The sequence below is a fragment of the Pleurodeles waltl genome, chromosome 7, assembly GCF_031143425.1.
Source record: "Pleurodeles waltl isolate 20211129_DDA chromosome 7, aPleWal1.hap1.20221129, whole genome shotgun sequence".
In the NCBI taxonomy this organism is placed as follows: Eukaryota; Metazoa; Chordata; class Amphibia; order Caudata; family Salamandridae; genus Pleurodeles; species Pleurodeles waltl.
In genome coordinates this window covers 713,030,068-713,049,736 of record NC_090446.1, presented here as the reverse complement: position 1 = coordinate 713,049,736, position 19,669 = coordinate 713,030,068, and the positions used below count along the sequence as shown (strand labels likewise).

At 43.7% G+C, this 19,669-nt stretch overlaps 1 long non-coding RNA gene across 1 annotated transcript in view; it reads right to left on the bottom strand.

Moving 5' to 3' along the window:
• The window catches only part of LOC138304582 (uncharacterized), a 379,580-nt gene that overhangs the window by 202,485 nt on the left and 157,426 nt on the right, over positions 1 to 19,669 (bottom strand). The window lies entirely within an intron of this gene.

The following is a 19,669-nucleotide window of genomic DNA, read 5'->3' as shown; positions in this document are numbered from 1 at the left end:
GTCCTCCAACACACGCATCGGTGCACCCTCCCCCACAGCAGCCCACACTGCAGCAGGCCGTACCCTCATCCAGGCCTGCTCCCAGCATGGAGGGGAGGTGGCGCTGCATGTAAAACAAATGAGTGTGGCCACCTCCACCTCCCAAAAATTGTGCCGGTGACTGCAAGGTATGTAGCTACCAGCCGCACTGGTGCCACCACCTGTGAGTCTTGCGGTGCTCTACCATGGCGCTGAGTGGGGTAAAAAAATGAAAAAGGAAAAAGGAAGGAATTAATAGAAAAAAGGAAAAAGAAGGAAACAAAGGGAAAGTCAAAAAAAGTCACAGAAAAATGAAAAAAGATAAAAATGCAAAATACACAAACACAAAGGCACACACTAATAAAATGAAGGTAGAAGGTAGAAGGGGTGAATAAGTGGAATAGGAGGAGGACTAAAGGATTTAGGATGGATTGAAATCAGGCCTAGCACCATGCACAGAATGGGCAAAAGCAGGTAAAACAAAATGGCCATGAACATGTGACTGTGTGGTGCCGTCCACACTCACTTTGCAACTCGGAACGCACTACCAGCATGAAAACTTGGCGAAGTTAGGTGGAATCTCACAGAATGTTTAGGAAACTCTGAATAGCAAAACTCTGTGAGTTCTTCCCTGGCCTAGCAACAACCAAATGAGGGATGGGGAGTGAGTGGGTGGGGAAAAATAGCAAAGCGAGACAAACAGAGGGGTAGCTTGTGGGGGTAACCAACACTGAAAAGGGAGGGGAACTGAGGAGGGAGTACACAAAACGACAGAGCAGGATGAATAAGACACACTCTGATATAGTGCTAAAACAGAAATAAAGTAGCATCTAAAACAACACGATTTGGAAAAGCCAATAGGTCCCACCTATGCAAGAGCTATTGGCTTTGCCAATGTGTGTTAGCCATGTTGTACAACAGTGTGGCTGCTGTTCAGCATGGCTAAAAGTTTGCAGCGTGGAGGAGAGTGGAGTGTCATAGGAGAATGGCGAAGAGTGAAGTAGTGTTGTAGAGTGGAGTTGCAGGGAGTGTTGTGTATTGGAGTGGCATAGTGTGGAGTCACGTAGAGTGGCATACACTGGAGTGGAATAGAGTAGAGTGGACTCATGTAGAGTGCACTGGTGTAGTGTTACAGAGTAAAGTGGCATAGATTGCATTGGCATTGAGTGCAGTGGCAATTAATTCAGCGGCGTACAATGCAGTGTCATAACATGCAGTGGTGTAGATTAGAGTGGTGCTAGTAGAGTGGTGCAGAGTAGAGTAGAATGACATGAGTGCAGTGGTGTAGAGTACAGTGGCGTAGAATGATGTAGAGTTGAGTGGCACAAAGTTGAACGATGTAGAAAGCAGGGGCACAGAGTAGAGTCAAATGGCAGAGTGCTGTTGCATAGAGTACAGTTGAGTGCCGTAGAGTGCAGTGGAGTGGTGCAGAGTAGGGTATCATAGAGAGGTGCAAAGTAGAGTTTAGTGCTTAACAGTGCAGTGGCATAGAATTCAGTGGCAGAGAGTGCAATGTTCCAGAGTAGAGTGTCAGAGTATAATGGAGAAGAGTGGAGAAGCGTAGCACAGAGAGCAGTAGAGTACAGTGATGCAGAGTTGAGTGCAGTGGCATAGAGTGCAGTGACAGAGCGTAGTTCTGGCAAGTGCATTGGCGTACAGTGCAGTGGTTAAGGGTACAGTGGCATAGAGTACAGTGGCAGAGTTGTGCAGAGTGGAATAGCTGTGCCATAGAAAAGATTGTTCCAGAGTAGAGTGAAATGGCGTAGAGTGGATTGGTGCAGGGTAGAGTGCAGTTGCATAGAGAGGCATAGAGTATAATGGTGTAGAGTAAAGTGGTGTAGAGTGCAGTGGCATAGACTGTAGTGGTGCAGAGTAGATTAGAGTGGCAAAAAGTAGACTGGCGTGGAGTGGAGGGAAATTGGGTTGAGTATTACAGAATAAAGTGCATTGGTGTAGAGTGCAGTGTTGCGGAGTGTCATAGAAAACATCGGCATAGAGTGAGGTTGTGCAGAGTAGATTGGTGTGGCCTAGACTGGAGTAGTATAGAGTGCATTAGTGAAAAGTGCAGTGGTGTAGAGAAGAGTGGTGAAGAGTGCATTGGCATGGAGTGGTATACGGTAGAGAAATGTAGCGTGAAGGGGCATAGAGTGCAGTGGCATGGAGTGGTGTAAAGTGGAGTGGTGCAGAGTAGAGTGCAGTGGCGTGGAGTGGTGCATAGCAGAGTACAGTGGCATAGAGCTGAGTATTCATGGTGTGGTAGCACACTACCATTACAGACAACACATTTTCAATTGAAATGGAAATTATATTTACACAGACATAAAGTTTTACCAATAAATCTATACAGTGACATCTATATTACTAGTATTGAGCTGACCTATTCCTAATTTCCTAACCCTAAACCCTAATCTAAATGTATGGAAATTACATCACTTAGGGTGATAATTTGATTTGAACATAATTAAGTATGTGTTTCCAACAGTTCTGAAATAACAAGAAATGTGTTTGTGCTCCTATTTCTGATATATTCTGGAATACCTAATCAGTTTATTGGAATGCTCCTGTGCTAGACAAAACCTCTTTCCTACCCTGAGTATCTAGCAAGATTGCCATGTAAATCCTCTCACTTTGAAGTAAGAGAAAGAAAAGTAAATAAGTGCCCTTGGAAGGCAATGCGTAACATTTGTGCTCGGACTTTGAATGCACAGCAAATGTGACACTATAAGAACACGATTTACAGGCCTGTTTACAGAAATCGCTTGCCAGTGGCTGAGATTAATTCAAGCATTCCATCCATCATCTTCTTGTTTTTGCACTTGCCACCCTAGGTGCGCCGGGGATGACCAGATGTGAGTCCCAGGCTCAATGTGCCACTGAATTCAAGCCTGGCTGATGTGGGGTGATACCCCGAAACTGGTCCTAGGATTCTTGTTTATGGTCCAGGGAGGACTTGGCTTGCCAGTTCGAGCTGGACAGTTTCCATGGGGAGCAGGGTCAAGACTGATTTGCATTTGGCTGGGTACAAACTGTGGTAGCATGGGTGGCAAAACAATTATGGAATGAGATGCAGCCCAATTGATTGCCAGTGGCAGAGATTGATTCAAGCATTCCATCCATTACCTTGTTGATTTTACATTTGCCTCCCTAAGTGCCTCCGGTATGCCAAGATGGGGGTCCGGGCTCATTGCACTACTTTATTCAAGCTAAGCTAGTCTGCTTGATGAGGGGTGATACCTTAAAGCCGGTCCCAGGAGGTTTTTTCCAGTCCAGGAAGGACTTGGCCTGGCAGTTTGGGCTGGACTGTTTCTATGGGAGTAGGGTCAAAACTGATTTGCATATGGCTGGATCTAACCTGGGATGGAATGGTGGGCCAAAAAACAAAGGATTGGGATGTGGCCCAAGCGACTTGCTGAGATTAATTCAAGCATTCCATCCATCACCTTGTTTTTGCATTTGCCACCCTAAGTGTGTGGAGTATGCCCAGACATGGGTCCTGGCTCACTGTGCCACTGGATTCAAGCTAGCCTGGCTGATGAGTGTTTACTAAAACTGGTCCCAGGATGCTTGTTTCCAGTCTGGGGAATTTCTAGCTCAGCAGTTTGTGCTGGACTGTCCTCATGGGAGCAGGGTCAAAAATGATTTACATATGGCTGGGTCCAAACTGGGGTGTCATGGGGCAAAAAACAAAGGATATGGGTCAGCCCAAGAGATTGACAGTGGCTGAGATTAATTCAAGCATTCTATCCATCGCCTTGTTGTTTTGGCATTTCCTTCCCTAAGTGTGCCAGGTATGCCCAGACGTGGGTCCTGGGCTCACTGTGCCACTGGATTCCAGCTAGCATGGCTGATGAGAGGTGATACCTCGAAACCGGTCCCAAGATGCTTGTTTCCGGTCCAGGGAGTACGGTGAAGACTGATTTGCATATGGCTGTGTTCTAACTATGGTGGCATGGAGGGCAAAAAAACAATGGATTGGCATTTGGCCCTGAGGGATTGCCAATGGCTGAGATTAATTCAAGCATTCCATTCATAACCTTGTTATTTTAGCTTTTGCTGCCATACATCTGCCGGGGATGTTCTGACGTGGGTGATGGGCTCACTGCCACTGGATTCAAAGTAGCCTGGTTGATTAGAGGACATACTCCAAAACAGGTCCCAGGATGCTTGTTTCCAGTCCAGGAAAGACCTGGTCTGGCTGTTTGTGCTGGACTGTCCCCATAGGGAACAGTGTCAAGACTGATTTACATATGACTGAGTCCAAACTGGGATGGCATGGGGCAAAAAACGAAAGATAAGGATTGGGATGCAACCCGAGGGATTGCCAGTGACTGAGATTAATTCAAGCATTCCATTCATCACCTTGTTGTTTTAGCAATGGCTGCCATACGTCCACCAGTGATGCCCTGCTGTGGGTCCTAGCCTCGGTGTGCCACTGGATTCAAGCTTGCCTGGTTGATGAGGGGAGATACCCTGAAACTGGTCAGTGGATGCTTGTTTCTAGTCCAGGGAGGGCATAGCCTGGTAGTTCGGGATGGGCTATTCCCATAGGAAGCAGCATCAAGACGGATTTGGGTTCTAACTGGGGTAGCATGGTGGGCAAAAAAAACAATGGATTGGCAATGTGGCCCTGAGCAATTGCCAGTGGGTGAGATGAATTCAAGCATTCCATCCATCACCTTGTTGTTTAGCATTTGCTGTCATAAGTGCAAGAGGAATGCCCTGACGTGCGTCCTGGGATCACTGTGCCACTGGATTCAAGCTAGTCTGGTTCATGAGAGGAGGATCACAGGATGCTTGTTTCCAGTCTAGGAAGGACCTGGTAGTTCGGACTGGACTGTTTCCATGAGGAGCAGACTGATTTGCTTATGTCTGGAACAAACTAGGGTTGCATGGTGTGCAAAAGAACAATAGATTGGGATGCAGCTCCGTGGGATTGCTTGTGGCTGAGATTAATGCAATCAGTTCATCCATCACCTTGTTGTTTTCACATTTGCTGCACTTAGTGTGCCGGTAGTAGCTGGCCTGAGGCCCTGGCTACGTTCACACGCATGCAGCGGTCGTAGTGCATTTATAAAAGTATGGGATCTGTGATGCTGCATGCAATGGGGGCAGGGTCAATGGGTGTAGGAGTGGGGTCGAAAGTGTGGCTAAAAAAAAAAAACATTCTCCTTCAGGTAGCTACATATAAACTCACACAGTAAATAATAAAAAAAAAGGTCAGTTAATCAGTGGTATGTGCACTATTGTGTATTGTGAAACCTCTATTAGTTAATGCCTTGAGAGGTCTGTGTGTAACCAGAAAGCCAAGGAATGAAAACTTGGCTGGTGAAATGGAGAATTGCGACTTGTGTGTTGTTAGTGCTACGGCCCAGCCTGTGACAATAAGCACTGATAAAATGTAAGACATTATGTTAAAGTTGCATTACACCCATTATAAGGCAGACTGCTACCAAATGTGCAAAAAGGTTTCAGACAAAATGGTGCCTCCAAAATATAGATTTTAGTAATACTCAGACTGTAGGTAGTGCTTTATTTTTATGTAACTGCCCCGAAAAGCACCCACTGCACAGCTCAACTAGTAACTCCCTTGCACCACCAGTTGAAAAGAATACGATTTAAACAATTAAACTAGTACCTGCTCCCAAACCCCCTTTACATTTGCAGATAAACCAGTTGTGTGCATTTGTATTTCTTTAGGTGAGGAGACACACTGGTAAGAAGACCTGTTTATTGTTAAGCTTCCTGTCCCTCACTTGGTCTCACAGCACAGGAGACTCCCTGGATGAAAGTTAAGCTGAAGCATTTGCATGATCGGAGTTTACAGTCCTGGGACGGTTGTCTTTTAATAAGAAGTAGGGGAGCAGTTTTTCATAAATTAAAAAGAAAGGGCACATCATGCTGCTTCGATCCAACCCACGTGGACCACTGCACCCAGGCCCTGCCCTATCATGCTAAACTGCCAATTTGAGGCCACCCTGTCTCGCTCCAAACTACTTCTTCTGATTGGGGATGCCTTTATGTGTAAAAACACATAGCAGTGAAGGCTGCAGTAACACGAGGGTGCGTATCACTGTGAGGGTGCGTATGACAGCTCTGCATGCACACACTAGCACATGTACAAATGTGTAACTGCTGAAGCACCACATCTCTAAAACAGCGCCTCATGTTGTTTGGCCTTCCTTAAAATTTGAAATACTGTAAGTTCTTCCCACATGTATTTTGTCAGGCTTTGTGTTGTGAAGAATTTGTGGTAAAAACCACTGGATTAGTAAGGTAGTTTTGCACAAGTTCGTTTTAACTGCAAGGAAATCAATTTGGGCCTAATTAGGAGTTTACAGGAGGGAGGATAACCTGTCCATCAAACTCCCAACAGGGTTGCTGCCACCATAGTGGCAACCACTCCGCCGGACCTATTAGGTGTTTCCCGCTAGGCTAATGGGCAGAAACCTTTGTTTCAGCCTGTCAGTCTAGCGGGAAACAGGCAGCAGCATTGTCTCTGGCTCATAATCGAGCCAGCGGCAATGCTGCAGCCGCAGGGTACATCACCACCTTTGCAATGTTCAGTGTCTGCTGTGCATGGGCAGTGCAGGGCCCTCCCTGTGGCCTTCTGCACCTGTTCTCTGCCAGCCTTTTCATGGTGGTAAAACTGCCATGAAAAGGCTGGCGGAGAACGAGGTCGTAATCATCAGGGCGACACGGCATAAAGTGTTGCCCTAGCTGATTGCGATCTCAGCCACCGCCAGGCTGTTGGGATCATGGATGCCGGCGGTGATGGCAGTACCCTGGCTGTCTAACTATCAGGGTCTTAATGTGCTGGTCGGACCACCACGGCAGCAAGAGTCCTGACCTCCACCGCAAGGTCTTAAGACCGCCAGGCTCGTAATGAGGCCCATAGTTTAGGAAAAATACCAAGACCCGTCTTTTGTTGAAGGATAGGACAGATGTTTGTTCAGCACTGAAAGTAGGTGAATAATATAAAGCGGTGGCACAGGGACGTCATTACTTTGCAGGACTTGGGGTTATAAATAGCCGTAGGCTGGTGTAATAAAGGTTCCGCTTTTGAACTCAGAGGCGCATATAATTAAGCAATGGCCTACCTTTTTGTACATTACAGCTCCCACTACACGGTGCAATTTTTAAATCCAAAGTAGCAACATAGACAGCATTTCTTCCTCAGGCCGTAGGCAAGCCTTTTACAGGCAGAGGCTCCGTCCGACCCCGGTGGGAATGGTAAAAAGCAGTAGCATACAAAATGAGTGAAGAACGAGAACCTCACATTACAGCCTATGACACAGAAAAACCTGACCAATGACTGTATGGTTTCAAAATAAAGCCACACAGTGATTGGCCATATTAGTGACTTTACTGACCCCATGCTGTTGATAGAGTAGAGGCCTACCACCTGGCACCCAAACCCAATCCAGACACTGTTCTCATGTTGTTTATGCTAGTAAACCACAAAAAAGCAGCCCCAGGCTTGGTAGGAACCTGCAAGACAAACACTCCAAACTACACCTTGGCCATGTGGCTATAATCCCCCCGACTCCCTAAAGGTTAGAGAAACCTCAAGTGCGCATGTCAGGTTAGCCACAGTGAAACACCAGTCGAGCTTGACATGCACACTTTTCTTCTAGTCCCCACCAAAGACATTCTTACTGTCAATCCACCCCAAGTAGTAAGTTACCCGACCCGCAATGCAATTGAAAAATGCAGCAAAACACAGATTTTAAGTTTAAGTTTGTTGAGGCTCATGGGACAGTGGGTAAATTCCCTTAAACCCTAAAGAAGGAACCGCCCCTGCTCATAAATATGGAGTAAGGCAAGGCAGCACAAATCACTGCGTTGCTTTGCTCTGCATTAGGGAGGTGTTCCATGGGCATTGCAGTCGGCATTCCTACACAACACCCATGGATGTTAATGTATCCCTAGATTTACAAAACCTTGTAAACCTGGACGATCCCCAAAACTTTACGCCTTCCCAGGGGAGGCACAATGAGGAGAAATATCTTTATTTTGCCACGTTTTTACCTTTTTCTATGTGTGCTGCATTCTGCAGCATACATAGAAAGAGGAAAAGGCCTCCCAGGATTGTTTGTGCAGAACGGTGCCCCTTCCTGCACAAGACAATCCTGCATGCAATGCAGGCACCCTTGCACCATTGTGCAAGGGTACCTGCATTTGCGCTAGTTAGCCAGAAGGGCGGCAACACCAGGGGAATGGACAGGAATGCACCATATTGCCCTTTCAATTTGACCAAGGACACAGCAAGGTGACTTACTGTACTGCCCTGTACCAAAATCTCATAAATATGGGCCTTAGGGCCAGATGTAGCAAAGTTGGGAATTGCGACTTGCAGTCTGCGACTCGCTATGGGGTCGCAATGACCCACCTCATTAATATTCATGAGGTGGGTCGCAAATTGCGGCCCCATAGCGAGTCTAGGCACTCGCAAACATGGAGGCCTGCTGTCGTCAGCAGACCTCCATGTTCGTGGCTGCTTTATCAATAAAGCGTTTTTTTTTTTTTAAGTTTAGCCCGTTTTCCTTAAAGGAAAACGAGCTGCACTTAAAAAAAAAACGAAACCTTTAGTTTCGGTATTTTTTCAGGGCAGGTAGTGGTCCCTTGGACCACTACCTGCCCTGAAAAACATTTTTGGGTCCATTCGCAAAGAGTCCAATTTGCGAGTGGGTTACCATCCACTTGAAGTGGATGGTAACTGCGATACCATTTGCGACCGCATATGCGGTCGCAAATGGTATTGCATGCCACTCCGAATCGCAAATAGGAAGGGAACACCCCTTCCTATTTGCGAGTCTGAAATGCATATTGCGAGTCGGTACTGACTCGCAATATGCATTTCTGCATAGGGAAACGCGATTAGCGAGTCGCAAACGGCAATTTTTGCCGTTTGCGAGTCGCTATCCGTTTCCTGCATCTGGCCCTTAGTTTCCAATTCCGTTACTGTCATTATAGATTGCCAGGTATTGATCATTATGGGGCTTGTTTATGAGAAGTCTGCCTGCAGGGGCGTCACTTTATGATGGTGCTACAAACCTCTCGACCATATCTATGAGTCCACGCAAAGCCACTTTCTGTGGCTTTGAAGGACCTTATAGATATGGAATAAGGCAATGCAGCGCAAGTACTGCATTGCCTCACTTTGAGCCAGGGAGGCGTTCCATGGGCGTTGTGGTGTGTTTTCCACACACAACACCCATGGATTTTGATGCTGCCCCAGATTTACTTAATCACGTAAACCTGGGGATGCAGCAAAACCTTACGAGAGGCGTAACGAGGAGAAATATTTTTATTTCTTCTAATTATTTCCTCTTGCAGCACACACGGAAAGAGGAAAAAGCCTCTCTGGATTGTTTTTGTGCAGGAAGGTGGCCTTCCTGCACAAAAACAATACTGCATGCAACCCAGGCACCCTTACATCATGGTGCAAGGATGATTGCATTGGGGATAGGCAGCCAATTGTGTACCAGCGCAGGGTGAAAGGACAGGAATGCACTGTGTTGCATAAATAGGGTCCATTGCCCTTTCAGTTTGGTGTAGGGCAGGGCAGCAAGATTAAAGCTAAATTTAGAAACCCCCAAAGCTAAAAAGCAACTAGAAGAGAGAAATGGAAACTTCAGCTAAAAGACTACTGGGTTTAAAAGACTTCATCGCCCTGGTAAAGAGAAAAGCCCTGTCGACTTTTTTTTACCAGGTTTCCTCTTTCCATCTCAGCTGCAGACTATCAGTAGCATAGGGATACCAATATTGATAGATGCTGAATTATTGAAAAAAACGAGATCACTGTGGCAATTACAACTGACTGCTGCTTACAACAGTAGTCTGTATCTTACAGCTCCCTGTCCATATCACTTACAATGGACATCCACATTGCTCCCTCATTTTTCCCAGTTTCTATCCCCATCTGCTTCATAAACTCACACACGGTTGTTGATGCCTGTTTACTTGAGAATGTAGTGTCTTGTTATCCCAGAATAACAGATGGCATTCCTCCAATCATATGACCCGCAGATGACCCTTGACGTTTTCAGCGGCAACGCTTTTTGGAGTCAGAGTTGCTCTGCAGTGAAAACTAAGGGAGACTTGAGAGGCTGTGAGAGCTACCAACGCAGAAGGACCTCTCTCATACTGTAACCAGTGTACTTCTCACCCGCCCTCATGGCTTGTAATTGTCAGGATTTGTCAGGGACTCCAGTGATCTCCGTGTGACAAGCAAAGGGGCATGTTCTATATGGTTACATGGTTACCTACATTTTTTTCTAATGCACCAGAAACTGAAAAGCCAATGTAGTTCACTTAAATGTTATATCGTTTGGAGGCATTTTTTTGCATGTGCCTGTCTTTGCATGTGTTATCACATTAAATGAGGAACTGTTATCCCAGCCAAAGCTTGAATAATCTTGTAGGGGATGCGTTAACACTTCTAACAGAATTACTGATAGGAGGAAGGGGTATTTATGGTAATTTGGATGCCTTGACCCTATTGTGCTTTACAGATGCCTCATAGAGTTCCATCCACCCATTACTCTGTACAGTCTTCCTATTCATGGAAGACCCTGAGGCTAGTCTAGTTATACTACAATAATTCTTCTTATACCAGAAAAGTGTTCACACAGAGGGTTGGGAATGAAGCCAAACATACCTTTTTCTTTAAACATTCTTTAAACGTTTAAATTGGTGTTTACCTATCTATCACTGCATTGTGAGAGGATTCTGTGAAGTGAGGTATGTGACAATCTTGCCACGGAATAGAGGGTGTGAAAGTAAACGCTGAAAGATGTCATTTTTTCTAACAAACAACACAATATGTACACTTGTAAATGAATTGAGCAAATATTTTAAAGTATATCAGCATTTATAAATGCATAAATCAAACTCAAAGTTTTGTAATTCTGAGGGGTAAGGCAATAAATGATTTTATTAGGATCAGAACAAATCAAGACTCCTTAACTTGGTGATGTAGAAACGATGAATCCAATTTCCACACATTATTGTTTGTGTGCTATTTGGTTTTTCATTAAAACTGAGCAAATTTAGCCGCCGTTTCAAAGGAAAATGTGCTGATGGTAAATGAAAGCGCGCTACCACTGCATGCTTTAATAATATATTTGAGGCAAATTCCTCCAAAATGGCCCGGGATTTACGTATCACATCCTTACCACTCTCCTGCTGAATAGGGGCAGCTGATTTGCTACATTGGCTCTTTGTGTGACGCTTAGACTCTAACACTGATAGCAGCACCCCCACTTTAAAAAATGTTCCAGCACCACTGCTTAATTTAATGATCCATAAAGATGAAAGATTATGGCTATGGCATATCATTTTCCAAATGTGTCAGAAGATATGGAAGCAGCAGCGCCACAGCTGATATATTTGCATTTGCAGTATAAGCAAATCATAATTTGTTACTCACTCCAAGTAGATCATCGGTCAATTCAGTTTCCACCTTTAACGAGTGAGACAGTTTGATACATTTTGTTCACCCTGCATGTAGAATCCAGGCAGACTGGACTTCACAGTGCCTGGACTGTTTCCTCCTCGCATCAGTAGTGTACTAGGTTAATGCTGGTGCCTACAATGAAGTTCACAAAGAACCGAGAACGTGGAAACGTAGTGCTGCAATAAGATAAGTGTGAAATTGTACAAATAATTCCATGGAAGGCATTACAATTATGAAAACAGCCATCCTTTTTCCCAAATGTGTTACATAGGTGTTATAAGTGACAAAGTGGAAAAAATGCCTGGGGATGATGAAATAAAGGTGTATCTCAAAGTAGTTTATGTCATTGGAATTGACTCTCTCAATTATTCTCATGGAAATACTTCAACCTGGAAAGAGAGAGGCTATTTAATGGATCAGGAGCATAGTGTTCCAAATACTGGACAACTGTATCTAGTTTTGAAAGTTTCTGATAGTACCTAAACTACATTAAACAGCATAACACCATCTATCCCACATCTCAACATTGAAGCATATGTCCTTCTGACATTGCGGGTTACGCCTGAGAGGAACCGAAAACCCTGATATCTTTGACGGATCAGTGGATGAACAAGAACACACAATTAGTTCCTCTATAAAAACGAATGGGGAGACACAACAGGAACAAGGACCCTTAATAATTGCTTTTCCTCTCAGGAATTGTCTGCAAGTGACAACAGAATTAAAGATTTTAGATTGGCTTTTCTACGCTGTGGTTGATGGAGGGAAGGTGTGGTATGGGAGAATTCGATTGTATCTCAGAGAGATCTTGTGAGTGGTAGAGAGGATGGCGGGCAGGGAGATCATCCTGAATACTTCAAGGGACTAAAATGGTCAGGTTGATTGGTTGAATTTGGGATAGACAGACTGAAAGTATGAGGATCTAGCAAGCCAGCAAGGCAATAAGGTTAGGTAATGGTGCCAAGGGTTACAGAACAACGGTACTTCAAACCCTTCCTTCATGTATACCAATCCCATCCCAAATGCATATCTGTTGGTATGGTCACCCAAAGGTAGGGGTCTATGAAGGATTAAGCTGCTCTAAGCTCAAGAATACATTGGTAAAAACAGAGGATCACCAGGCTGTAATCCACCTACAAAAACACCAAGCACATATATCCTCATAAATATTCTGCATGGAGATTGGGGAATCTATGAAGATGATGAATAAGGTCAAACAATAACCACAAAATCCAAATAAAGAACAGATTTAACTGAACTAAGAGAGGAAACCCAGATAATATATTTATAGAGTTGCTTTCATGGCATTACAAATAGGTTCAAAAGGAATAAAAGTAATTTACAAAGGTTTGAGATTCTCTGTTACTTCATAATAGTAAGAAAATACACCAGCACAGACGATATCTTCGATAGGGACAACGCATTGACACCGATTATAGTACTGCCTATATTGTGGTAACTTCCGTTTCAGAATGCAATTTGTAAATAACTAACTGGGAGATAGCTTGCATGGAAGCAGAGATACAATGGCACTGAGAGGCTTTTCAGTATATGACAGAACATAAAGCATGCCACTTGCCTTACAATTTGCATGATTAAGAAATGGTAAAATGGCTAAAATTAAGGAGCAACTATGTCTCAACATCTTAGAAAACAAGATTCAACAAATAAGAAATGAGAAGCTGTCCTGGATCAATACTTGTTGATTGACCTATCAGAGGGGGAAACTGAGCAGGCAACCAAGACAGTCAATGGCCCCTTGAAAATCAAAATTTCTAAAGCCACTTCATGTTGCACTTACACTTGCATCAGATGCGATTCACAGTAAAGTCTTGACTGTTTATCCAGATAAGACTGTATCCCCAGTGAAAATAAAAGTGATTTCATGGCATGTTGTTGGAATATAAAAAAAAAGGGGAAAAAAGGGTAGAAACTTAGTTGAGCACTAAAATGCCTCTACAAAGCATTGAAGCATGCATTATTCCTGCTATGAAAGGGCTACAAACAGGAATAAAGAAGGCCTGATGACAGTAACCAAGCATTACCTTGATGGGCAAGCATATTTATTGGTTGAAGATAATCATTCCAAGCCTCAGGGTGGTCTTCCCCCAGACCTGTTTGCCTCACCTCCTCCTTTTTTCCTGCATTTATTTTTATTGGCCTTAGGACTCTTTGCACTTTACCACGGCTAACCAGTGCTAAAGTGCTTGTGCTCACTCCCCTAAAACATGGTCACATTGGCTTCTACCCAAGTGGCATACTTAATTACTTGTATGTCCCTTGTACAGTGGTATACCATGTACCCAGGCTCTGTAAATTAAATGCTGCCAGTGGTCCTGCAGCACGTATTGTGCCAATCACTTAAGTAGCACCTCAAACATGCCTTAGGCCTGCCACTGCAGCCTAAATGGAGTTTTAAACTGCCATGTCGACTTGACATTAAAAACCCATTGTCAAGCCTTAAACTCCCCATTTATTGTATATGTCACCCCATAGGTAGGCCCTTGGTAGCCCATAGGGCAGGGTGCTAGGTAATTAAAAGGGTGGACATGTAATTTTACCTGTCCTCATAGTGAACACCTCCTAAATGAGCACTGCTATGAGACCTACGCCCCTGACAGGATGAAAATGGGGATTCCTTATTACATTTAATAAGCTGTAATTTCCCAATGAGAGATGGTCACTATTTCCTGCTTGGTGTCTTTGGAATTGTGGTGACAACCCCTACGTAAAATCTGCTTTGATCACAATGTTAAAAATGCTACTTTAAAAAGTTAGCATTTTTGTGCCTTTAGCCCTTTTGTGTCTGTAGCCATGTCTGGGTGACATGGCTGGGTGTAACTGACAATTAAAATTTGTGAATTCCTACCAGACAGTCACACAATAGAGGGATTAAGTGTGGCTGAGTGGACCATCTGGTAGCAGGGCAGGCCCACATAAACCTGAAGCCTGTGCTCTGCCTCCACACAAAGGGCATAACAAACCTGTATTTTAACTGAAGCCAGGTTGGAGCCATGGCAGGGAAGTCAGGAAATTGTATGCAACTCAAAACCACTGTCTAGAAGCTTCTCAAACCTTCCAGTACCAGGGTACAAAAAAGGGATCTCAGATACCAAATATTCAGTACTCTTCTGGCCCTGTAGATGCTCTGCCAGGAAGAAGGACTGTTGTACTGCTGGAAAGGACTACCACTCTGCTGGACTGCTGCTCTAGAAGACTGCTGCCCTGCTGGATTGTTGTCTTGGTTGCCCTGCCGCTCTGCTACCTTCTGCCTGGGGAGAAGGGCTGGATCTCCAACTGTCCCAGGACCTCCATAGTGACTCACAAGGGCTACTTTGCTGGCCTCCTGTTCAGAGCTATCGGGACACAAAAGGCTTCCTTCATCTTAAACCCACACCTGGAACCAACCTTAGTGAGTCATGATACTCCACACGGTGCCCTCCAGTCTGGGACCTTTGGAAGTGGTGCTAACGGTGCCTAGAGAGCCAAAATCCAAAAGTGGGGTGCATCGCAGGTCAGATTGACTTTGCAGCTTCTCCCTCTACATTCTTGTCTGCAGCAACAAATCTGTTTCAGTAATCCTTTGCCAAATGTCCATCTGACCCCATAGAACTGTCTTCGGCTACAGCCCTCTGCCTCCTTAAACTGGAGATTTCCGACTTTCTTCATAAATACTAAGTCCAAATGTAGAAATCTTCACTGTGGCTTATACCCAAGGCCATCTGGTGATGGCTCTCCCTTTTCGGACACCTCCTGCAGCCTTGTCCCATAGAACCTTACCTTCTCAGAACATTTCTCAGACCATTGATCAGGGCCAATCGACTTCTTGTATCCGAACCACGCTCCATCGCAGTCTGCCTTATCATTCGGCTTTGGCTGGTCTGGCACAACTAGATGTTTGTGGTTGCCACTTTGATCTTTTACGTGCTAGTATTCACAAACTTTTTTTAAAATTCATAACTCTTTTTCTACTGATTGGATTGTTATAGATCGGTTTCAAAAACTTTTTAAAATGTACCCTATTTTTCTAAATTGGTTTCGGATTTTTCTTGGGTTGTGTTTTCACTTTATTACTGTTTGTGTGCTGCATAAATACTTCACATTTTGCCTCTATTAAGCCTTACTGCTTTTTGTGCCAAGCTACTTAGGGTTAAGCAATGGTTAATTTTGTGACGTTTTGTGGTTCATCCTGCAAGGGGTTGTGACTGTTGTTAACCTGGGCTTCCACCCCAATCAACCAATAACCAAATTTCTAACAGTCCTCCTCTGGCCCTTCATACAGTCATGCCCACAATCTGCAGTGATTCTCCCATTTACCAGCTGCTCAAAGTAGGCGGCTAAAATGAGCAGAAAAGGGTTTATCATTCAGCCTGAATGGGGAACTAAATGTGCCTTTTTAAAACAGTAAACCAGTCAGCATGTTACTTTGAATTCCAGGCTGAATAATGTGTAATAGCTAAGTATAGGTGCAGGAATACCAGGCAGAAATATTCTATCTTTTCACCTAGTACCCACACATTTAAGTCTGACAATTTGTAATTGACTGTCTTAGAGGTCAGACAATCTGAAGAATAGCTACATTTATGAAAATGTAAAACAATAAACAATAGGAATTATTACGTGCAAGACAATACAAAGTAATTCAACAACCGAGTATACCTCCTGAAAAGTGCACTTCACAGAAAAATATGTATTCCATACAAGCTTGGTACATCTCAATTGGAGGCAACCTAAAATTTGAACCACAAAAATGATTGCAGGCTTCATTCACAAAGATGGTGCTTCACCTTACTCTTGTAGTACTCCTGGCTTATGCTTGAATTACACGAGTAAGCCAGGAATAAGCCAAAAGAATAACAAGAGAATGTCACACATACTCATAATACAGCCTGACCATGAGAGATCAGTGAGCCTTGAATTACCCCCAAAATGTAAGTAAATCCAGTTTGTTCAGGGCCAGTGTGCCTGGTGCTAAATTTGAGAGATTATCGAGGAAAAGTAGCAGCAGTGGTTAAGGAAAAAGTGGGGATTTTTTTAGATTATTGTGCCGCCAAGTTAAGAGAGAACAAAAGAACATTAAAAGCTAACGGAAATCAATTATAATAAGTATTTAATAAAGCCACAACGTCTCTACTTGGGACCTACTGCCTTTGTCAATGGTGCTAGCCATGCTGCACATTTTCCTGATGCAGTGCAGCGTGGCTAATAAGCAGGAAAGTAAGCGTACGTGAACAGTTGGTAAAACAAAAAAAGTAACATGAGCAAATGGGGGAATCAATGCGGATGGGGCAAGAACATTGGTGGGGGGGAAGCAACAAAGAGGGTGAAATCAAGGAGGGCAGGGAAACAACAGGATCCCTGATGCTGTGCATCATGGCTTATAAACAGGGAAAAAAGGAACATGACCAGATGGGGAAAGAACGAAGGTGTGGGAAAAAAAGCCAAAGGAAGCAACATGGTGGGTGAAATCACAGCGGGCGCAGAAACAATAGAGAGCTGTGGAAGCACCATGGAGGTGAGGTGGGAAGCAACATGCAGACCTTGGGTGGGGAAAAGCAACACAAAGGGCGTGGAAATGGACTGCAATGTAGAAGGGTGGTAGTGAGTGAACAAGAAAGAGCGTGATGTGGATTTAAAGCACACAGGAGAGCCACTTAACGGGCAAAGTTGCATAAAAAGGGAAGTGTATAAGTGCAGCTTGAAGAACATTTGTGGAAAATTACATTTTTATAAAATATGAAATGAAATGTGCTGAGTGAAGTGTGGAAACATTCTGAATGGTAAAACCCCATGCAGTGCCAAGAGATGCCTATGAAAAAAAATGTGTTCTGGGACAAGCGGGAAGCCAGATTATGGTGGAAACATATGCACTCTCATGGAGTGCTCTTTGAAAAAGAAAAAAAAAGTTCCTAAAAAGCAGACAATTGTGGGAAGATAAAAGGAGCTAACCAGAGATATTGTAAACAAGAGATCCAAAAGTAAATGGATGAGATAAAATAAATGAAACCATCTAACAGAAAGCACGAAAATATGAGTTACAAAACAAAAAGTCAAAGAAAAGCAATTGGGGAAGTTGCCCTCCAGGACAGCTATCAACATGTCCTCAATAGGTTTTTCACTACCTGGCAGGCTTCAATCTAAAATGAGCAGCAATATAACTTCCTTAAAGTGAGCAGAACAACTACATGCTCAACCTATCAAGAGAACATTATCCTGTGCTGGGTAAAAGTAATCTTAGGTGAAACATGACGTGACCTGTATAGCAGTGCATATCAGAGGTGTGTTCCTCAAACCAGAAGAACAAAAGAGGAATACCATGTTTTCAAAACAAACATAAAAGGACTTTCTTTCTTTAAATAGAAAGAAAAAAAGCTCCAGACTGAACAACCGGTTTATACAGGTTATGCAGCCTGGAATGGAAATAACATGCCGACTAGTTTTACTGTGTAAAAAGAAACATGCTGCCCACAACTCAGGCCCTTTTATGCTCAAATTAACCACCTACTTTGAGCAGCTGGTAAATCAGAAAATCACTGCAGATTGTGGGCAGGAGTATGGAGTGTATGCAGCGCCACAGGAGGATGTTGCCATCAGTGGCTGTTGGTGAACTTTGAAAGAGTGGAGCATAAGACCAAAGTCAGAATTTGCAAACATGAGAATTTGACGAGGTCCTGGTGGTAAATAGGGGCTTGTACTGCTTATCTCTAGCCAGTAAATATGCTTGTCCATCAAGCTAACACTTGATCAATGTCCTCAGGCCTTTTTTTAATTCCTGCATTTTTAGCCCTTTCATGGCAATAATGTGTATTTCAAGGCCTTGTATGGGGCATTTTATTGATCAATTATGGTTCACCACTTCCCACCCCTTTCATTTGATATTCCACCAACATGCCTTGAACTCACTTTTATTCTCATGCACGCAGTGCTTAATTTGTAAAATATTAAGTGCAGGTGCCCACAGCTTTTTAGGAGGCCACATCAACTTTCCCCAGCTCCACCCACTTCCTCCACTGGCACCACCCACTTCCCCTATTGGCTTTAACCACACCCACAACTGGCACTGTAGAAAGCCAGGTGTAATAGAAAGGAAAGGAGGAAGAAAAGCAGAAGGAAGGGTTGAGGAAAAGAAATTAAGAAATTAAAGAAAGGATGAATGAAGGAGCAGGAAAAAATAAAGTAAGGCAATAATGGAGAAAGAAGGAAGAAATGCATCAATGTAGGAAGGATGGGGAATGAATGAGGATGTAAGGAAGCAAGAATGGAAAGAAGAAAGGAAGCATGGCTGGAGGTGGTGAAGAAGAGAAAAAATGGGACAAGGAAAAAAAGGTGGTCGAGCAATAGATATGAGCATGAAAGGCACTGGGTCAAGAAGGGACAGAGGGAATAATAGCAGTGTAATATTGCTAAGAAATTCAACAATAAAAGATTAAAATAGTTTTCTGTGTCCCTAGCACTCCAGGTATATTTGTAAAGCACATATTCACCCAGAGGGGGCCTTGACACTGAATTACAAATGTTATCCAGCGCGATGGCACTACTTTTAACTACTTCAGAAAGATGAAAGACAGAGTGGCCACACAATCTATGACCCTGAGATAAAAAAAGATTCATGAATTGTATATATAAACCCACTGATTAACAAGATCCAGCAAATCATTTCTTGAAATAGAAGGTAAACAAAGTGAAAAGGAAGTATTTAGATCACTCTTATTAAAATCATAACGTCTGTGGAATTGGGAAACTGCATGAAGACTGAGCATTGTATGAAATCTGGAGGAGGCAATGTATAACGACAGATGTTGCCCGACACAAATACAGATACCTCTCACAAGAGAAACAAAATAGACAAATGCGTTAAACAACAGACTGGATTGAGGCCTCGTTTCCTTGAGAAATACAGCTTATATATATGAAGACAGCCAACTGCATAGTGACAACCCAACTATGGCAGCTAATAAGAGGAGAACCTATCAATGGTTTTCTAATGCTGTTAAGGTCTCCAATGCAGGTATGACAAATGGGCCTCTATCAGTTGCCCCTCAACCTGGGTCCTCATGCTACTGAACCTGCCTGGCTATTGCTAGCTGTACCCCTGAAACATGTCAAACTGTCAGTACCCCCTCTACAAGCCCCAAAGTACTACGATGGCACAGAAACCAAAAAACACTCACCACACAAAGCCAAGCACATTAA